At 38.4% G+C, this 21,428-nt stretch overlaps 1 pseudogene; it reads right to left on the bottom strand.

Annotated features, from left to right (window-relative positions):
* Positions 1 to 8,010: 8,010 nt before the first annotated feature.
* Positions 8,011 to 21,428, bottom strand: part of LOC118846031 — a 33,931-nt pseudogene continuing 20,513 nt past the window's right edge.

Here is a 21,428-nt window from a genome sequence, read left to right as displayed (position 1 = left end):
GAAAGGAGACATTCCTAAGTCTGAAGCTATGGCCTCTCTCCCCAACAGCCCCACCTCACTCTCCATGTGCTTCCTCTTTCTGGTTTACTTGTCTCACACTTGCTCTAGGCTCTTGAATAATTTCATTTCTAAACTAGTTAGATAATTGACACCTGACTTCTGTACCACAACTGCATTCTCTGACCTAGTGGAATATAACTGCTCTGCCAAGTTACTCAACTTCCACAGATTTTCTCTCTAAGTGTAAAACCTACACCTAAGATTGAGTTATTGGGCATCTTCACACTTCCTCTGAGAGAGCCCATGACTAGATGGAGTAAATAAATCGACATCACCTTTCCAATGGAAAGACATTTACCTCATAATACAGTAACCAAAAAGCCTGGAGCCCTTAACATTTCACCAAGTGTTCCACATACAACATCTCCTTGGAGTTTCACAAGCCCACAAGGAAGATCCTATTGTGTTCATTTTCAAGATGATAAGGAGCCTCCGAGAGGTGAAGGGATGGACCTAATTCAGTGTAATGGTGATCAGCACAGGACTCTTTGCTGTTCTTCTCTTTTGGGATGCTAAGGCCATCAAGTGACTTTAATGAGTCTGGCCTTTGGTTGAATGGGGCAGGTGAAGTGGGATCTTTCTTGTCTTGGAATGCTTCTCAGCACTGGGGCAGTCAAGAGTCATTGATTTGTATATAATGTGTTGCTGGTGGTTGAGAAACTTTCTCACACCTTGGTTTCCCACACCCCAAATGCTAAGTTGGCCCCAGTCCTCTAGGTCCTAAACACCTTATATGTACTGGAAGGTTAGCCTGTTGACTTTTGGGTGTACACTCATTGACAGAGGGCTGAGGCTCTGGGCAAGCCAATGAAACAGATCTCCCGCCCCTGCTTTGCTAACCCAGACAGATGTTGGTGCTTCTCTGGTAACTATGTATTGCTATGGAGACTGGTTTGTGTTATTTGCTCTGTTTATAATGTATGCTTGTAATTTCTGTTTGTATTTGCACTAAAGTTCAGAGGGCTGGTCTTTTCCCCCTGAACTAAGTGAATGATATATGTATGTTTAATTAAACTGAGATTGTTAACCCCTTAAGTTTGCTTTCCTTAAAAAAGCAGATCAAAGAACCTGTGCTGGCAGCCTTCTGTATGCTCTTATTGTTGGTCTTTCACCCCCAAAACAGCTGCTAGCAACATTGCAACATTGTTGTTACATGCAGGGGTGGGGAACCTGCAGCCTCAAGGCCACTTGTGGCCTAGACTGAATTGGATTCAGTCAAAGGATCATACTTGGGGCCCTAGAGGGCTATAGGAGACCTCCAGGCTACAGCTTCCCCACTCCTGACCTAATGTCCCATAGCAGCTAAGTATTAGAAGTTGTATGTGGATCTGGGTTGTGCGGGATGTTGCTTCCTTTGCAACTTATAATCTTAAAGACTTTCCTTTAGCACAGAGACGTTAAGCGACTTGCTCAAGAGCATGGAGCTCTGGATGTGTCAGAGGCGGGCCTCCATCCAGGCGATCCTGACGCTGAAGCTGGATCTCTAAGGAGTACACAGGGCTGCCTCGTTATATGGAAGAGAAAGCAAAGACGCCTTCAAACCAGCAAAGTCCTCTGCCTTTCATGGAGGAATGGAAGTAACATCAATGACTAGTGGAGCAGAGAATCCTTGGGAAACAGGACACTTCACAGAGCTATGGGCAGGATGGAAGTGAGGATGAAGCTTCGTGGAGAGAGTAAAAGAAAAAGAGGATCCCGAGAGCTGCTTAGATTCCACCTGAAGAGTGGGGGCCGCGCTTCTGTGAGCCAAGAGAAAAGGATTCTGGGAGGCCTTCACTTCTCCACTTCTCACATTAGGTCTATTAACCCCAGGGTACTGTTGGATACTAAAGACGGTAAAGCAATGCAGTGGCTGGAGGGGGCGGGGCACGTGCTCTGTACAAACAGGCCTATAAGAGCTTTCATATCCCTGAATTCATTTTAGTTGTCAGAGCTTTCAAGACATTGCTTAAGAAAAGTGAAGGAAGTTTCCCTATCATTGGCCTAATAGGAGACACAAAGAGGGAGGGAGGGAGAGAGAGAGAGCGATTGAGAGAGAGAGAGAGAGAGAGAGAGAGAGAGAGAGAGACAGAGACAGAGAGACAGAGACAGACAGAGACACACACACACAGAGATACAGAGAGAAACAGAGACAGAGATAAAGAGACAGAGAAACAGGCAGAGAGACAGACACAGAGACACACACAGAGAGACAGAGAGGCAGGGAGGCAGAGAGGTGGAGATAGAAAGGGATAGAGTCAAAGAAAGATAGGCAGTAAAAGAGGTAGAAAGAGAGAGATAAAATAGAAATAAAAATAGAGAGGAGGAGGAGGAGGAGGAGGAGAAGGAGGAGAAGAGGAGGAGGAAGAGGGGGAGAAGGAGGAGAAAGAGGAAGAGGAGAAGAAGGAAGAGGAAGAGGAGAAAGAGGAAGAGGAGAAGAAGGAGGAGGAGGAGGAAGAAGAAGAGGAGGAGGAGGAAGAAGAGGAGGAGGAGGAGGAAGAAGAAGAGGAGGAGGAGGATGGGGAGAGAAAACAAAGATGGAGGAGAGGGAGGAGTAGAAGAAGGAGGAGGATGGGGAAGAAAGCATGATGAATGAGGGACTAGTGGGCACTGATTATTTTGCCTTCCTCTTTCTCTATCTGACTCCCAGTCTTTCATGCCAGCCCCTCCTTGAACCCAAGCTACCATCAGCGGTGACATTGTGCAATTGGGAGAAAGGTAGAATGAGCTGCCTCAGGAGGCTTTGGATTTCCTCTCCAAGCAAAGGCTGAACAGAAGACAGCTGCCTTGTTGGACTGCAGAGGGCTATTTGGGCACTTCCGTGGGGCTTGATGGCTGCCAGCTCTGAGAGTCTGTGATACTGTGAGAATCAGAAGATACAGAGATTCTGGGAGATTAGGAAAGAAGAAGGCAAACATTGTCATGGGAGAAACTGAGGCACCTGGAAGAAAAAGAGAGCTTTTCACTGCCCTTGGAGTCCCACCTTGATTCCTAGTTCTGTTTCTGACCTTTGGTGACTGAATTACCTTGGGTAGATCACTGAATTTGCTGGTGCCTGAGGCAGCTCCCTAATACATGGTAGTGGAATTTACTTCCCTTTGCCAATGAAATTGAGGCTTCAGGAATTATTATTGTTTCAGGAAGAAGGCTCAGAAATGTAAACATTTAAACGTGGGTCAGGTGGGTTTGGTTTTGTCCTTAAACCCTAGTCCTTGTTCCTGATTCTTCCTCATAGACTTTCGGAAAAAGTAAAGGAGCAATTCTTCGACTTTTCCCAATGTTTCACTCTTAAACATCAGACCCAGGAGAAAACCAAAATATGGTAAACCCAAATGTTTAAGAAAAAGAAAGCTAAGCTAATAAAGGTTATTCGTATCAGGATCATAAGTTAGAGGAAAAACATCTATATAACAAATAAACCTTCTTCCTGATTCTTGGGTCCAGATGCTGGCCACCTCTGTTTGTAAACTTGAGGCCTCAGTTAATATTTCCTATGTAGACTCTTGCTTCTTTACTTTTTCATTAAGGAATGAACATCAGAAAAGAAGCCTGGAAGGCTACTAGGTGGTAGAAGGATAAACAATGAGGATTCTTGGGGTCAGGAAGACCTGAGTTCAGATGTGGCCTCAGACACTCACTAGCTGCATGATCCTGGCAAGCCATTTACCCTCCTTCTGCCTCAGTTTCCTCCCCTGTAAAATGGGCATAATAACAATGCCTACCTTCCATAGTGTTTATGAGGATCCAATAAGATAACAATGGTAAAGAGCTTAGCACAGTCCCAGGCACAGAGTAAGCACTATATAGACGTTAGCTATCTTTATTATTGTTTAAAATGTTAACAAGAAGACTTGGAGATTCCCAGTGGCTATGATATACATCAAGGAAGACTAAAGTTTTAGCACACAAGCTGCAAAGGGATCCACCTAAGAAAAGAGTGTTCCCAAAGTGGCCTGTCCTTGTGATTTCAGGAAGCAAGAAACAAGCTCAATTTTAAGCTGGGGCTTGTCCTTCAGTGAGTTTACTCCCATAGACTGAAATGCCTAAACCAGAGGTGGGGAGCCTGTGGCCTGGGGGCTCCAAGTAGCCCTCTGGTCTTCAAGTGTGGCCCTTTGAATGAACACAAGTGCCTTGAGGACACATGTTCTCCTCCAGGACTAAATCGATATAACTCGAAATTATGAGGTGATTGACATCACTCATGCTGGCTAAGAAAAAGCCTGCCTAGAACATTTTGGTTGGTCTGGAATTCCTTCCTCACTTCTCTTCTAACATTTCTATTTCATGATTTCTCACATCTTACACATAAGTGACCATGCATACGATATTTAGTACAGTTCTTTAACCTGAATATTCATCTTTCATTTTGGGTGACCCATAGTTTTGATTCTGCCAAGATGCTGGTATTATCCCTAACCATATAGAATCCCTGGAAGAAGTTTGTTGTTAAAAGAAAAAATGGTGTTGAAATGTGGGTTTATTTGTTTGTTTTAGGGATAAGCTTAGGTCATTGGAAGTGTTCTACTATTTTCCTGAGTAATTCTTTGTTGAAACACATACTTTTCCCAATAGCTCTATATCTCTGATCATTCAAAGACAGTCAAGAATGATGGTTTCTTCCAGGATAAAGGAGTCCAGGATCATTGGGCCTAGCTCATCATCATTTGATCTTCACAGCAAACATTTTAGGGCAAGCAGGGATTTAAGGCCCAGGTTTCAGGGCTGCTTTGCCTCCACCATCCTGTTTTACCAACAAAGTCGGATGCTTAATGTTGAAAGAAGAACGATTTTGTGTGAAATGTCTTTGTAAATGCATCATAGCATGATCTAAAACAATCAAATCAACTCAAATCTCCAGACTTGGTCCTAGGAGGTTTGAGCTGGAGTCTTCACTCTAGTTTGATATGTTGTGGTTTTATTGAAGTCACTCGTAATTTCTCTGACTTTTTGATCTCATATTTAAAATAGGACTAATAGCTGCAAAATCTCCCTTTCAAGGAAGTTCTGTATTAGGCCTAGCACATAAGAGTTGCCTAATAAATGCTGGTTCATAGACTAGAGTTTATTATGAAGAAAAGTGAAGCTATGTCCAAAACCACATGCATACACAATACACATGTATATACTTATGTATGTGATTGGGTATGCATAAAATGTATTTAGTTTATGTATGTATCTATTTATATATTATAGTTTATACATGTTTACATATATAAATATTTACACTTGTATATGTATTTATTGGAGAGGTGCCATTCTAGCAGGGCTTAATGAACCTGTAACTGTTCCATCATTTGGTCAGATACTTAAGTCTGTGTATAACCAATTTCTTGTTTCATCTAGAGGTTTGGTTTGATGATAACTAGTAGCAGTTGGTGTTTTGTCTTAATGACTCCAAGCTCCTCAAGGACACAACATTGTGTAGTTTATAATGATATTTATGAGAATTCTTAGTCAAAATTAATTATAGAGGAAGCAAGATGGCAGAGTAAAGGGAATATTTTTCCTGACCTCTCCAAACTTTCTCATCCAAATGTTTTATTTTAAGCACTAAGTTGAATTTTTTTAAAAAAATATATTTATTTTTAGTTATCAACATTCACTTCCATGGGCTTTTGAGTTTTAAATTATCTCCACCTCCCTTCGCTACCCCTCCTCATGATGGCATGAAATCAGATATAGGCTCTACATATACATTCATATTAAACATATTTTTCACATTAGTCGTGTTATATAGAAGAATTAGAAGGAATGGGAGGAATCATGAGAAATAAAAACACAACAAAACAAAAAAAGACATCAAGAAGTCTGCTTTGATCTGCCTTCAAACTTGATAGTTCTTTCTCTGGATGTGGATGGCATTTTCCATCATGAGTTTTGGGCTTGTCTCAGGTCCTTGCATTGCTAAGAAGAGCTAAGTCTATCAAAGTCAGTCATTGCACAATGTGGCTGTTACTGTGCATAATTTTCTCCTGGTTCTGCTCACTTCACTCTGTATCAGTTCATATAAGTCTTTCTAGGTTTTTCTGAAGTCCACCTGCTCATTATTTCTCATAGAACAATAGTATTTCATTACATTCATATAGCACAACTTATTCAGCCCTTCCCCAATTGATGGGCATCCCCTCAATTTCCAGTTCTTGGCCACCACAAAAAAGGCTGCTACGAATATTTTTGTAGATCCAGGTCCTTTTCCCATTGTTATGATCTTTCTGGGATACAGTCTGAGAAGTGGAATTGCTGGATCAAAGGGTATTGTGTTGGTAAACAAAATGGACTCTTAGTACTCAGTTCAACCAAGTGCCCTTGAAGAGTTTGGCTTTTGTCTCCTTTGATTTATTTAGTGTATTTCATTGAGTCTTACTAGATACTAATCCCCAGGCCCAAACCCCTATTAGATACTAAACCTATGTGGGTGTGAAGCTCCCAGGGTACTAAGGGGAGGTGCTAACTCAAGAACCAATCATAGCAGCCTAAGTTCTGGTCATTCAGATGATGTTTGATGACATCTGAAATGGTATAAGAAGAGAAGACAGAGCTATTTGCTCAGGGGCTCTCACTCTTGGTGGCGTGCTGATGTGGAGACTCCGGGCAGCTGTAGAGCCCTCCAGCTTGCCCGGATGTCTAGACTTGGTTTTCATGGTAACTATGAATTGTGTTTGGTCTATCTGTCCATGTTTATAAATTGTTTTTATTTGCTCTGAAGTTCAGGGTGCTGGCTTTTTCCTCTGAACTAAGTGAATGGTATTCGTATGCTGAAATAAAGTAAGCTTATTAACCCCTTAACATTGCTTTCCTTAGTAAAGCAGATCAAAAGAACCTGGGCTTTTGCAGCGTGCTGGTAGCATGCTTGTTGTTGGGCTTGTGTTGGTCTTTCAGCCCCACAACAGCTGCTAGCCAGATTGTTAAAGCGAGTATGCACAGTTTTATAGCCCTTTGGTCATAGTTCCAAATTGCTCTGAAGAATGGTGGGATCAGCTCAGAACTCCACCAACAATGCGATAATATTCAAATTTTCTAATCATATATATATATATATATATATGTAATTTTTGTCATGTCTTCCTCTGAAAACATCCTGTTCATATCCTTTGACCACTTATCAATTGGGAAATAATGTGTATTATTATAAATTGTCTCAGTTCTCTATGTATTTTATAAATGAGGCCCTTATTAGAGAGACAGGTTTTAAAAATTCTTTCCCAATTATCTGCCTACCTCTTAATCTTGTTTGCATTGGCTTTGTTTGTGCAAAAACTTTTCAATTTAATGTGATCAAAATTATCCATTTTGTATTTCATAATGTTCTCTGTCTCTTGTTTTGTCATAAATTCTTCTCCATGAATCTGACAGGTAAACTATCCCTTGCTCTCACAGTTTGCTTGTAGTATCAGCCTTTATATCTAAATTGTGCACCCAATTTGATTTTATTTTGGTATATGGTATAAGATATTGGTCTACGCCCAGTTTCTACCATATTATTTTCCATTTTTCCCAGCAGTTTTGTCAATTAGTAAATTATTACCCCAGAAGCTGGGGTTTTTGGGTTTATGAAATAGCAGATTACTATAGTCATTGACTACTGTGTCTTATGTACCTTATCTATTTCACTACTCCACCACTGTTTCTTTTTTTTTACATACTTTTTTATTGTTAAAAGAACCAAAAAACACAGTTTTGAAATATTCTCCATAAGAAGTGATGAACTACAACATGAAGGTAAAAATATATAACAGACAATTTTCATCAAGCTCCAGTTGTACTGACTAGCACATGAACCTTAGGAATTATCATCTACCACTAAGGCAGAAAAAGACTGGAAACATTTTTCAGTTTTTCAGCTTCTATTGGCAGAGAACAAAGCCTTTTTAATGGTGATATAAGAGGCAAAAGAAAACATGCTGGGAGATGTCCTGAGGCACAGACTGCTGCTGATGGTCCATGGCTACTACTAGAGCCACATACCATTGATTAGGTCCTGGGCATCTTCATATTCTTGATGACAAGCTTGTCGGTGGAATATATTTCATTAATGAGGATCTATCACCGAATTATTTCTAGGTTTCTTTTGGCTTTATTCACTAGCATTTGTATTTGTGCGGAATCCTTTACATTCTTATTTTCTCTGAAGGCGTCTCTTATCCTTCTAATGGCATAACTTGGTAATTGTAGGAGGTGAACTTGCTGCTCTCTGTCAGCATCACCTGGTAGAGATCTAACACTTGTGCTCGACTGGAGGCTGCCAGTTTGGGAGGGTGTGGGGTAGAAAACCCACCACTCTGTTTCTTAGCCAGTACCAAGTAGTTTTGATGATTGCTGTTTTCTCATACAATTTAAGACCTGGTATGGCTAGGCCACCTTCCCTAGCATTTCTTTTCATTAATTCCCTTGATATTGTGGACCTTGTGTTTTTTCCAGATGAATTGCAGTTATTGTTTTTTCTAGTTCTATAAAATAATTTTTGGTAGTTTGAGTGGTATGGAACTGAATAAATAAATTAATTTAGGTAGAATTGTCATTTTTATTATATTAGTTCAGCCTACCTATGAGCAACTGATGCTTTCCTACCCAATTATTTAGATCTGACTTTATTTGTATGAAAAGTGTTTTGTAATTGTGTTCATATAGTTCCTGGGTTTGTCTTGGCAGGCAGACTCCCAAATATTTATAATGTCTAGAGTACCTTTAAATGGAATTTCTCTTTCTATCTCTTGTGGTTGGGCTTTGGTAGTAATATATAGAAATGCAGATGATTTATGTGGGTTTATTTTATATCACGCAGCTTTGCTAAAGTTTTTTTATTATTTTCAGTAGTTTTTTTTTTAAAATTTGATTCTCTAGGCTTCTCTAAGTATATCATCATGTCATTCCAGCCCAGGAATACCAGGAGGTCCAAAGGTAGATTTGGGAATACTGGGATCAGAGCTGAATAGTAGCATGGCAAAGTGAAAGTAGCAGTATCAGTGGGCTTTGGATGCAGAAGTTACAACAGCAGCAGTGCTACTGGGAGTGCTCAGTGCCCAGACAAGTTAAAGGGTTTAAACCCCTGGTCAGAAAGAGAATACCAGGGACCCCTGTTCTAGCTTGTGTCATCTGGTACCATTTGGAAAATCTATCACCCATTATGTTGATCTAGGATATAGTGATAAGTCAGTAAGGAGCATTTGTGGTTGGAAGAGAAGAGGGATCCTATTGGGCTAAGGACCAGACAAGTGATGACACTTCTCTGTGATCACATTATCTTAGAAACAACAGAATGTTAAAGGCCTCCAAAACAAAGTACGAAAATTACAGGGAGGGCCTAAAGCATGATGTTTCAGGATAATCCTCTTCCACCCAAGAGGTAAACCAAAACCAATTGTAGAATAAAGTCCAAAATCAAGAAATAGGCAGGACAAAAAAACGAGCAAACGCCAAAAAAGAACAAGACCGTCAAAATCAGTGTTGTGAGAGGGAAGCTCAAAATACGAACTCAGAAGACAATGACTTGAAAACATCTACAGGCAAAGCCTAAAAGAAAAAAAATATAGATTGTATACAAGCTCATCATAAACTCTGAAAGAGATTTAAAAGGGGACAAGAAAGATTTTAGAAACAGAGTAAAAATGGTATAGGAAAAAGTGCGATAAGAAGTGAGTGCAATGAAAGAAAGTTATTTTTTAAATAAGAAGGAATTAACAACTGGATGAAAGAAATACAAAAATCTTACTGAAGAAAATAATCCCTCAAAAAACAGAATTGATCACAGGGTAAAAGAGGTACAGAACCTCTTAGAAGGGAGTAATTCCTTAAAATTTAAAATTGATCAAATAGAAACTAATGACTAAATGAGACATCAAGAAACAAAATCAAAGAATCAGAACTATAAAAATAAAATAAAAGAAAATTTTAAATATCTTATACGAAAAAAGGTGACCGGGAAAATAGATCAAAGAGGGATAACTTATGATTTTTTGGATGACCTGAACATTATGGAGAGGCAATATATTTCAAGAAATTATAAAGGGAATCTTCACAGGCATCCTAGAACCAAAGAGACAAAATAGAAATGAAACTACTGATCACCCCATGAAATAAATCCCTAAATGAAAACTCTCAGGAATATATAGCAAAATTTCAGAGCCGCCAAGTGAATGATAAAATATTGGAACCAGCCAGAAAGAAAAAAATGCCATGGAGGCACAATGAGAATTACACATGATTTTGCAGATATGACTATAAAGGAGCAGAGCGCTTGGAACATGACATCTTGGAAGCCAAAGTAGTTAGGATAACAAATAAAATAACTTGCCCAGCAAAACAGACTGTAATCCAACAGAGGTAAATTGATATTCAAGGAAATAAAGGTCTTCCAAGCATTCCCGATGAAAAGACCAGAAGTGAAAATCTGATATTCAAATGTAAGACTCAGGAGAAGCATGAAACGGTAAAAACGAACAATAAATCATGAGGAGCTTAATAGGGTTAAGCTGTTTACATTCCCAAAATGGGATAATTGAACAAGTAACATTTCAGTAATTTATAATCATTTGGGCAGTTAGAAGTCTCAGCTTAGACAGAGAATATAGGTGTAAGTCTACTATGTTGGGATTATCACAAAAGTAAAATGGAAGGGTACAAAAGGGGAATATACTAGGAGCAATAGGAAGAAGAAGAGGGAAAATAATCTTTCATAAAAGAATTACATAAGGAAGAGGTTTTACAATGGCAGGGAAGTGAGGACGAGGGAGTACGTAATGTTTGAAGCTCCCTTTCAACTCTGTTCAAAAATATGCTTTCCGCTTTGAACTGGTATAGATGTGAGGGAAATTCAACATTGCCTACTCCCTCGTCACCGTTTTTACCTCCCTTGTGAAAAGTCTTTCTTGTGTGTCATATATACAAATATTGGATTTAAGGGAGGCAGAGTTGCACAAAGTTGTCAGCCTCACTCCCCCTTCCAGAGTCGTCGAAGTCCCGTGGCAGGACAAAAGTCAGGATAACTGGTGATGGCCCAAGATACAATGGATGACCTTGGCATCTTTGATGGCTGAATAAGCACTAAGTGCTCGACAGCACCTGCTTCACTTGCACAGTGGTCATTGGAACAAATTGCTCTCATCCACCCATTCCACTAGGAGAAATCTTCACATTTTGGGGGCAAACATCATCCTACCTCATTGATGGGTTTGAAGCCTGTTGGTGTATGGGGTATTCAAGGAAGACTAGGACTTCTGGTGTGAGAACTTGCTGAGCTATTTTCAGGCTGCTCATCTGCCCTTGGTGTCTACCTGCCACCCGACTCTAATCTGTGGCTCCAAAAAGCTATACTATGTTTAATGTCCATACATATCCCAGTATAACCTTTTTGGACAGACTAAACTAAGTTGAGGGTAACACACACATGTGTATGCATGCATGTGTATACATGTATAAAACACATACATGCATGTATATGTAAAAGCACACATTTGTATATATATATATATATATATATATATATATATTATCCTCACTGATATTTTTTATATATGTGTGTGTATAGAAACACACACAGAAAGTTGAGTATAGGTATTCATCTTTTCCAACAGGTAAGTAAAATGGGAAGAACTAGATGAAGGGCAGATAAAGGTAGGCAGTGGCCAAAAGCAGAACTGACTTTTGAGAAGGTTATGAAGTTAAAAAAGAGAAAACTAAATACAAGAGAATGAAGTGGAAAGAAATAAACAGTGAACAATCATAATTGTGAAGGTGAATAGGATGAATTCACCCACAGAGTAGAGGAGTATATCAGAATGGATAGGAAAGCAGAGTCCAACAGTTTGTTATTTCCAAGAAACACATTTGACATAGAATGATATACACACAATTTAAGTGGCTGGAGCAGAATCTATTATGCTTCAACTGATATAAAAAAGTCAGGGAAAATATTCATGATTTCAGACACAGAAAACAGAAAAAATGAACCTAATTAAAAGAGATAATCAGGGAAACTACATTTTGCTAAAAAATGCCATAAACAATGAATTAATATCAATACTAAACATATATGGACCAAATGGAATAACATTTGAAATCCTGAAGGAAAAAAGTTACAGCCAGAAATAGTAAAACTATTCAAGTAGATATTTGAAAAATGTTCTAAATCACTCATAATTAGAGAAATACAAATTAAAACAACTCTGAGGCACCACCTCATAATTATCAGATTGGCTGACATGACATAAAAGTGAAATGACAAATTCTGGAGTGAATGTGGAAAAACAGCAATGAACTGGTCCAACCATTCTGGAGAACATTTTGGAACTATCTTCAAAGGGCTATGAAACTGTGCCTACCCATCGACCCAACAAATAACATTTGTTTAGTCTCTTTCATTTGTGTCCAATTCTTTGTGACCGCATTTAGGGTTTTCTTGGCAAAGATATTAGAATAGTTTGCTATTTCCTTCTCCATCTCATTTTACAGGTGAGGAAACTGAGGCAAACAGGGTTAACTGACTTGCCTATGATCACGTAGCTAGTAAGTCTAAGGCCAGATTTAAAATCAGGTCTTCCTTACTCCAGGTTGTGCACTCCATCTACTGCACCACCTAACTTGCCCATAGTGCAATACCATTACTAAGTCTATGTCTCAAGGATATTAAAGAAAAATAAATATGACCCTTATGTGAAAAATATATAAAGAGCTTCTCTTTTTGTGTTGGCAAAGAATTGGAAATTGATGGGATGGCCATCAGTTGGGGAATGCTGAAGAAGTCATGGTCTATTGCTATGATGGACTAATATTTTGCTGTAAGTAACAACAATCTGAAAGACAGCTACTCTGATCAGTACAATAATCCAGGAAAATTACAAAGAACTCATGATGAAAAAATCTATCCCCTTCCAGAGAGCAAACCGATAAACACTAAATGAGTTTTGAAGCATATTTTGCCCTTACTTACATCAGTAGTATGAAAACATGTGTTGTATTTCCTCACATGTACATGATGTCAAACTTTTTGCATTTTAAATTGGTGAGGGATAGGGTGCAGGCAAAGAGAGAATTTGGAACTGAAAATAAAAATTCAAAAAACAATCATCATTCATGACCTGGTATAAAGTTGCTGTTTTGTTTGGTTTTCTTGTAGTCATAAGATAGATTTGCTTCACTAGTAGTGGTGGTTCAGGGGTGGAAACCTAGTTCCCTCAGGATTTTTCTGAGGTTTTCAGTGAGAATGAGGTAAGAATAAGGTCACCTGGTGACCTATTTTAGTTATTGATATTCACGTGAAAATACAAACACTGCCAATGCCATCTCATTTTTGTCTTCCTGGGTGCAATATGCATGTCCCTCTCCACTAGCTGGGCCACTGCTGGGCCTTTTTTCCTTAGATGACCTCCTTTCCCCTATGTAGGTTTTGCATGTACAGCATGGTTTGCATGTAACTTCCCCCATTACACTGTAAGTGTCTTTAGAGGAGGTACCCTATGTTTGCCATTCTTTTTTATCCCCAGAACAGTGGACAGTTCCTGGTATACTTTAAGAACCTGCTAAATGCTTCTGGAAAATGATGACAATGCCAGTAAGTATTTCCTGCCCCCCAAATGCTCATGGACAAAAATAAAATCGCTATTTGAGGTAGAGAGCCTTGGATCATATGAATGTCTGCAGACCGATTAGGTAGCGGTGCATTCCAAACCCTTGACTTTACAAGTGGCTACCATAATCCATGCCTAGATAATGTTAAACATATATCACATAAACCACATAAACATAGGCCACACTAATTATTTTTGACACTGGAAACTTATGCTATATATTCAGTTATGCCTCCTAGGTCTATTGACTCTTAACTATATGTGTACACATATGTACATACATGTATGTGAGTGCATTGTGTATTGCATGCTGTGTACATACATGTGTGTATGTATGCTCATGTGTCTATGGCATGCTGTGTGTGTATGTGTGTGTGTGTTGGAAGAGCCCAGTTTGAATTTCTAAATGGTCTTGCCACAGGTATTGATTGTGGTTTTAGGTCTGCTCATCATTATAACCCAATGGGTCTTTCAGTACCCTCAATAAAAGGAATGACTATCAAGGAACAAGTAGAGATCATAACAGTTTGGAGGACATTGTTAACTATAAACATTTCCTCAACCATTTAAGTGGAGGAGGAAAAAGATTCTTTTTTACAATGCGCTGTTTATTTTAGGGATTGTTTTGTCCCAGACCCACTCTTCTTTGTGCTATTTAAAGTCCTTTACATAAACCTCTCCCCAAACTACCTTTCAAGCTTTATTACACATCACTCTCCTTCATTTACTCTATAGTCTTACTAAAAGGGCTTTCTTGATACCCCTCATATAGGACATTCCATTTCCTGTCTCCATGCCTTTCCAGTACTGTCACCAGTCCAAACACCTATTCCTTGGATGCACTGTCTGTTCACTTCTGCCTCCTCGGATCTTTGGTTTCTTTCAAAACACAGCTCATAATCAATTTTTTAAATGAAGCCTTTGGAGTATCTCCCCGCCTAAACTCTGCCAATTATATTACCTTTATTTTGTTTTAATCTTTGAAAGAAAGAGAACAAAAGAGAGAAATAAAGAAAAAAGGAGAGACAAAAGAGAAGGAAGACAAAAAGGAAGGGAGAAGAAAGCCAAAGAGAGTAAGAAAAGAATGGAGAGAGAGGGGGGGGGGGAGACAGAGAGAGAGCATAAGTATTCACCAAGTGTTTACTAAGTGTTTCCATTCATTGTAATCTATACTCTAGGTATAGATTACAAGCAATCAAAACAACTCTTTCCTTCAAGGTTCTTACATTCTAATGGAAGAAGGTAATAGCTAAAGATCTGGAAAACCGTAGTGGGCTTAGTAGGTGAGGTTATATGGAAGTGACATGGCAGTCTGGACCCAGGCAAATTAAATCAAAATCTGACCTATGAGAGCCAGTTGTCTCAGGGATTGGATGTAGGTCATGCATGATGTGATGGGGTACTAGTGGTGAACCCTTTAGATGGGACATAACTTGGGCAGGTTAGAAATGGTACATGATACCTTCTGTCCCAATCTAAAATGGGCTCCTAAGAGGTAAGAGTGTGTTGTAGTTGTCTTTGGAACTTCTGTGTCAGTCACACACCATAAACCTAATAATAGCTCCTTAACTGATTGACTTGGAGATAGAGTTCACTAATCTCAATGACAGCTTTCACACAGACCTGAAAACTGAGCATGGCTGAACCTGTATTATGGACATAAAAAGAGGACTAAGTTGTTGGTTCAAATGGATTAATCCTGTTTCCGTTGTTGCTGTGAATGCAGTGTGCGTTCTGCTTATCCTCTTGCTATAGCTGGCATTGTATAGAGATGAAAATGCATAATGACATTGGCACTTCATGATAACCAGAGAAGGCACTGTCTAGAAACTTAGACCTCAAGCTTATTCACATGCTCATGGTAATTGAGCTGATAGAGCTAAGTGTCACAGGCTGGATAGAACTCTTGGGATTTGGGGCTGTTGTGAGAGTTTGCATAGTTTGCTGGATAGAGAATTGGCCTCAAGTCCATTAACACTACATTTATTCCCTGCCTCTCTCAGATATGGGAAACACTGGGTAAGGACAGGGTTACTTAAGCCTTCAGAACTTTCGGGACTCTCTAAGACAATTAGTTGCAAAGAGAGTGACAATATGAATTGCTAAAGGAACTTCTCTTTTTCTTTTCTTTATTTTTCAATTATACACAAGCATAAATTCTCTATATATTTCTATTTATCAGTTTTTTCCCCCTCTGGATACAGATTGTGTCTTTTTCATATGTCTTTTATAGTCCATTTAGGTACTTATAATACTCAAAATGACTTACTAGTCCAAAGTCATTCTTAAAACAATATTGCTGTTACTGTGCACAACATTTTCTTGTTTCTGCTCCTTTCTGTTTTCATTATCTCATGCAAGTCTTTCCATGTCTTTCTAAGATCATCGAGCTCATCATTTCTTATAGCACAGTAGTATTTCATCACAATCATGTACCACAACTTGTAGAATTTTTCATTACAACTCCTATGCTGACAACAGGTTCAGCTTACTGGCCACTTCTCTTTCCTGCTTAATGCTCATGCCTTACCTGGGTGATTATCTCCAATTTTTCCTGTATCACATTTGTATATCTGCATGTTATCTCTACCTTCAGATTATTTAGATTGTAAGCTTCTTGAGGGCAGGGATCTTTTTTGTTTTTGTTGCCTTTCTTTGTGTCCCCAGCAGGTAGTACATAGTACACAATAAATATATACATGTTGACCTGTTGCCTCTGAACCTATAGCCATGTAAAGCCCTAGCCAGCTTCAAGAACATTAATAAAGCTATTTAAACAAGGAATATTCTCTTGGCCTCTAAGCCTTAAGAAAATTCATAGTAAGTGCTCTGTAGCCTTTCTGACTATAAGAAAACTTTGGCTCATGGAGCAATAAGAACAAGGTCCTCTACTTTCTTAGACTTCCAATGTTCTTGCTGCTGGTTTCAAGCCTGGGAGTTGCTGGAAGTTTCTTTATAGAAATTTCAAGGCTTCCAATCTTCAGGAATTGCCACTTTTTCTCTTCTGCCTGGATCTCCTTTCCCTTCATTTGCTTCTATATCTCTCCTTCTCCCTCCCACGCTCCCCACTGAACCAAGAATGTGTAGTTTGAAATCTGAGTCTTCCAATTCATAGCCATGTAGCCTGGGTCCATTCATTTATGCTTTCTTCTTCAGTTTCCTCTTCTATAAAAAGAAATGGTAAAGCTAGATGAGCTCTTCCAATCACCTTATCTTTCTCAGACACACCCTGACACTTCCTGGCCATATCCATGCTATATATATATTCCTTCCAGCTTCAATGATGGGCCCAGAACCCAAGCTTCCACCCTTACAACAGGAATGTGATTGGTGACTACTCATATTTACTTTCTTCAATCAAAACCCATCACAGCAATTCCCTAGTCATCGGCTTGTCAATCCCCAGGGTGTCTGTTCTCCTCGCTCACATGGCTGTCCAACTCTACTTCTGAAAAGACTAACAAAACCAACATTAGTTTTCCTGGAAAGAAAGCACAAACATTATGCCATAACTCAAATCCCCATTCTCTGACCCCCACCCCATACAAATACGTTTTTTGTACACCACTTTTATACATATAGTCTTTCCCCTTACTAGAATAGCACCTCTTTGATTGCAGGCAATGTCTTGTTTCCTTAAATTTGTACCTCTATTACTCAGTATAATGGCTAAAACGTAGTCAGTTCTGAGTCAAAGATTTTTTTTTTCTTTCCTTCTAAAGTATTCTTCATTCTGCGATATTCCATGACTCAATAGTCTACGATGAAAACCAAAGTACATTGGATGACTACTTGATGAGAAAAAATGTCAAAATCTGCTTCGTCTTTCCAAGTTCCAATCTCATCTTCTACTTTGGTGACTCTGTCTCCATCAGACGGATGAGTTATGCAGACATAAGTACCTCCCACTCAACACCCTCACCCAAAGGATCACAGGAGAAACTATCAAGTTAAACTGAAGCACCCAATACTCTAATTATTGAGTAGCATAGCCTTGGCTTGTAAAATATAGTATAAGTTAAGGGAGGATATTTTCATTTATCAAGTTTATTTTTGCTTTGGAGATAGGAAAAATGTCTAAGTATGGACTAGGACCACTTTGGAAGAACAGAATTCTCCATGCTAGAGGTGTTCACCACCTGAAATATGTCTCTAATTTTACTCATGAAATTTATGTTTTACTGTAATGAATGCAAAATATTTGCAGAAAAAAAATGATTAAACATAGGAACACTTATGGGGCACTGTCAATTGCCAAGACTGGAGTCAGGCAGACTCATGTTTGTGAGATCAAAACTAGCTTCAGACATTTACTAGCTGTGTGACCCCAGGCAAGTCACCTGAGTCTGTTTGGCTCAGTTTCCCTGGGCAAGTCTTTTAACCCTATTTGCCTCAGTAACCCTATTTCCCATGTGTAAAATGAGCTATAGAAGGAAATAGCAAATCACTACAACATCTATGCCAAGAAAGGCCCAAATGGGGTCATGAAGAATTGAAAACAACTGAAAAATGACTGAACAAGAACAACAACAACCTTTTCTCACACACTTCTGAATTTCAGTTGCCCCTCAGTGGCTCTGCTTCTTTTTCTCCTGAAATGGGGTGCTGTCCATAGAAGCACAACTCTGTCAGAGGTTGGAGTGTCTCTATGCATCACCAAATTGCAGGTTGTGGCCATTGTGAATTCCCTATCTTCCATGAGAATATCTTTCCAACCATGAGAGTGCTCTGTAGTGGAGCTCCATCACACCGAGGAATCATGATTTCTACCTTTCTTTTTCTTCCCCAAGCTTTTTATCATCACTTTGTCATATCTGACATTTTTGGTAACTCCCCTTCTTTCTAAGAGACATGAGCAGTTTATTTTATCTTCATTACCTTCATTGTTTACTATTGACTTCTTTGGTTATGTCGCACATTTCCCTTTTGTGGCATCTACCTGCTGAAGTGAATAGAGCTCTGGGCCTGAAATCAAGACCTTAAGACGAATCCAGCCTCAGACACTTACTCGTTATGTTACAATGGGCAAATCATTTTACCTCTGTTTGTCTCAGTTTTCTCATCTATAAAATGAGGGTGAGGATAGAACCAGCTTTCCAGGGTTATTGGGAAGATGAAATGTGCTAAAAATTTTAAGGTTTTTAGAGCAGAAGATGGTACATAGTAAGTGCTAGATAAACTTAGTTATTACTATACTCCCCAAATGATTGTTCTTCCTCTTATTCAATGATTTTCTCTCTCTCTCTCTTTCTCTCTCCCACACGCACACACACACACACACACACACACATACGCACACACACACAGAAGGGGAGAGAGAGAGAGAGAGAGAGAGAGAGAGAGAGAGAGAGAGAGAGAGAGAGAGAGAGAGAGAGAGAGAGAAAGCTGTAGGTGGAGTGGAAAGAAGCTTAGACCGTTGTGTTTCAGAACTGTTCCTCCATCGCTTCTATTAAAATTCCTTTGTCCACTTTTATACTATCAGAAAGGAATCTCTTGATGGTCCCTCCGTTCTTTGTTATTTTTGAACCTTATTGGTTTCTTTCTTTTTTTTTTCTTTTTTTTCTATAGCTCTTTATTTCATTTCTTCTGTTTTCTTTTTTTTACTGTATTTATCTTTTACATCTTTCTATTGTTTCGGGTTTTTTTCAAAATAAATAACGTATTTATATCTTTTTTTTTCCTGACTCTATCTCTCTCTCTTCTTTTCATTGATGATTAAGCTCAGAGTTTTTCAGGGTATGTCACATTGGGAGGCATGGTAAGCTCCTTTTCCCTCCCAATAACTTCTGCAGCATCTGAATGGTACAGAATAGTCTTACATTAGTTAAAACTTATTTTGCTTTATTTTTAAGGTCTTTTTCCTGTTTGCTTGCAGAACTTGCTGGTTTTTTGTTGCAATTCTAAAACATAGCCAGTATATATCTTGAAATTTTCGTACAGTTTTGTTTATTTTTTTTTAATTTGATGTAGTGATTTTTGATTCTTTCAGTTGGTACTTTGCTTTCTGTGTCCAGAAGTTTCATTCTATTTTCTTCCATAATTTATTATTTGATGGTATTCAGATTGTCTGAATTTTTTGTTTTTCTTTCTGGGATACCTTTCATTTTAATTTCCTTGTATGCATCCTGTCTTTAAAGACAATATTTGTTTTGAAAACACACACACACACACACACACACACACACACACACACACATATATATATATATATATATATATATAGAGAGAGAGAGAGAGAGAGAGAGAGAGAGAGAGACAGAGACAGAGAGAGACAGAGAGACAGAGAGACAGAGAGAGAGACAGAGAGAGATAGAGATAGAGAGAGAGAGAGAGAGAGAGAGAGAGAGAGAGAGAGAGAGAGAGATCATGTGTTCACTTAATGTTAGTGATGTTGTTCTTTACATCTGTGTATTTCAATTCCCAATCAGTGGTTTTCTCTTTTGTTTCTTTGGGTAGACTGGCCATGGTGGATTCAACATTTTTTTTTCTGTTTAGTCTATCTCCTGTGCATGGTATGAGTTCTAACTTAACAACTTTTATTCTCTTTTGAATCATTCCGGAAAATCCTGGTGTTTCCATGCTCTCTTGGAAATCCCCAGATAATTTCAATAGGTAATGATTCATTTTCCTTTTTTCTTGAAATATATATTAAGAAATGTTTGTAATTATTTAGATACCCTGGAGGCCATCGCAAATTTGGTTGTAACTCTTTCTTTTGTTTCATTTGTCTGTGCTCAAGATATTTTAACTGACTTTTCATCATCATGAGATCTTTCACAATTTGACTGTTTTCCCCTTTATACTCTTTTATCATCTACTTTTGACTCCTCCACAAATTCACGGTAGATTTTAGAGGTTTAAGTACATAACTTCTTTTCTAGCATTCTCCTACCACATTATACCTATCATATGGAGAAATTCTAATTTCCCAAATTTTCTTTCCTGTTTCTTTGTTTATATACTGGCTGGGCATACACGAATTGTACTGAAATACTAGCTTCTCCATTATACTTACTGACATCTACAATTCCAACATGTTCTCCCCTTGTCTTATTTATTACAGCAGTTGTTTGTACCTCTCTTCTGGTGCAATCGTAGTCTACCTCATGTGATAGTTATTTATGGACATGTTTGGTTCCCCTACAAGCTTCTATGATCCTTGGAAAAGAGAATATTACTCATTCTTGTATCCCTGAACATTTGGCATATAAAAGAAAAAAATGTAAATGTATGTCATGAATGTTATTTAATTGAATTCAAGGAAGAATGTGATTTCCACCATGCTCTTTAAGATGGTTTCTAAGGATCAAAAAAAAAGTGGAAATTCTCCATAATAGAAACTTAAGTATAAAAGGGCTTTGTTGGCAATATAAAATGTTTAGATGACGACCCATGTTTCTTTTCAATTCTCTCCCTTTTTAAATGTTTTTTTTTCCATTATTTTTAAATTACAAGGTTCTAGATTCCATTTAATTTGAATCTGTCTTCTACACCTTGTAGATCCTGATTGTCTCCAGCTAAATAAGACATAATAATTTCTTTTTAAATATAACCTTAACCAATTAATGCATCACTTAATTGTCAAGCTGAAATATAGCTGCTGAGGGCAATACCAGTTTAGACCATAAACAATTTTGTAAAAAATTTAAATGGAAGAAGAATATGGGCAGCAAGAATGAAAAATATAAGAAAATAAAAGTGTATATGAAGGTATTAAAGAGTTCTAATTAAGCCAGATCATCTAAAGAACATCTAAAAACAACTTGGAATAAGGACAACAGTCAAAAACAGAAAGAAAGAAAAAAAGCTTTGTCAGTACTTTTATAA

The sequence above is a fragment of the Trichosurus vulpecula genome, chromosome 4 (assembly GCF_011100635.1).
Source record: "Trichosurus vulpecula isolate mTriVul1 chromosome 4, mTriVul1.pri, whole genome shotgun sequence".
NCBI classification, from domain to species: domain Eukaryota; kingdom Metazoa; phylum Chordata; class Mammalia; order Diprotodontia; family Phalangeridae; genus Trichosurus; species Trichosurus vulpecula.
The sequence above is the reverse complement of the archived record's forward strand: the minus strand, read 5'-3'. Positions and strand labels throughout refer to the sequence as shown.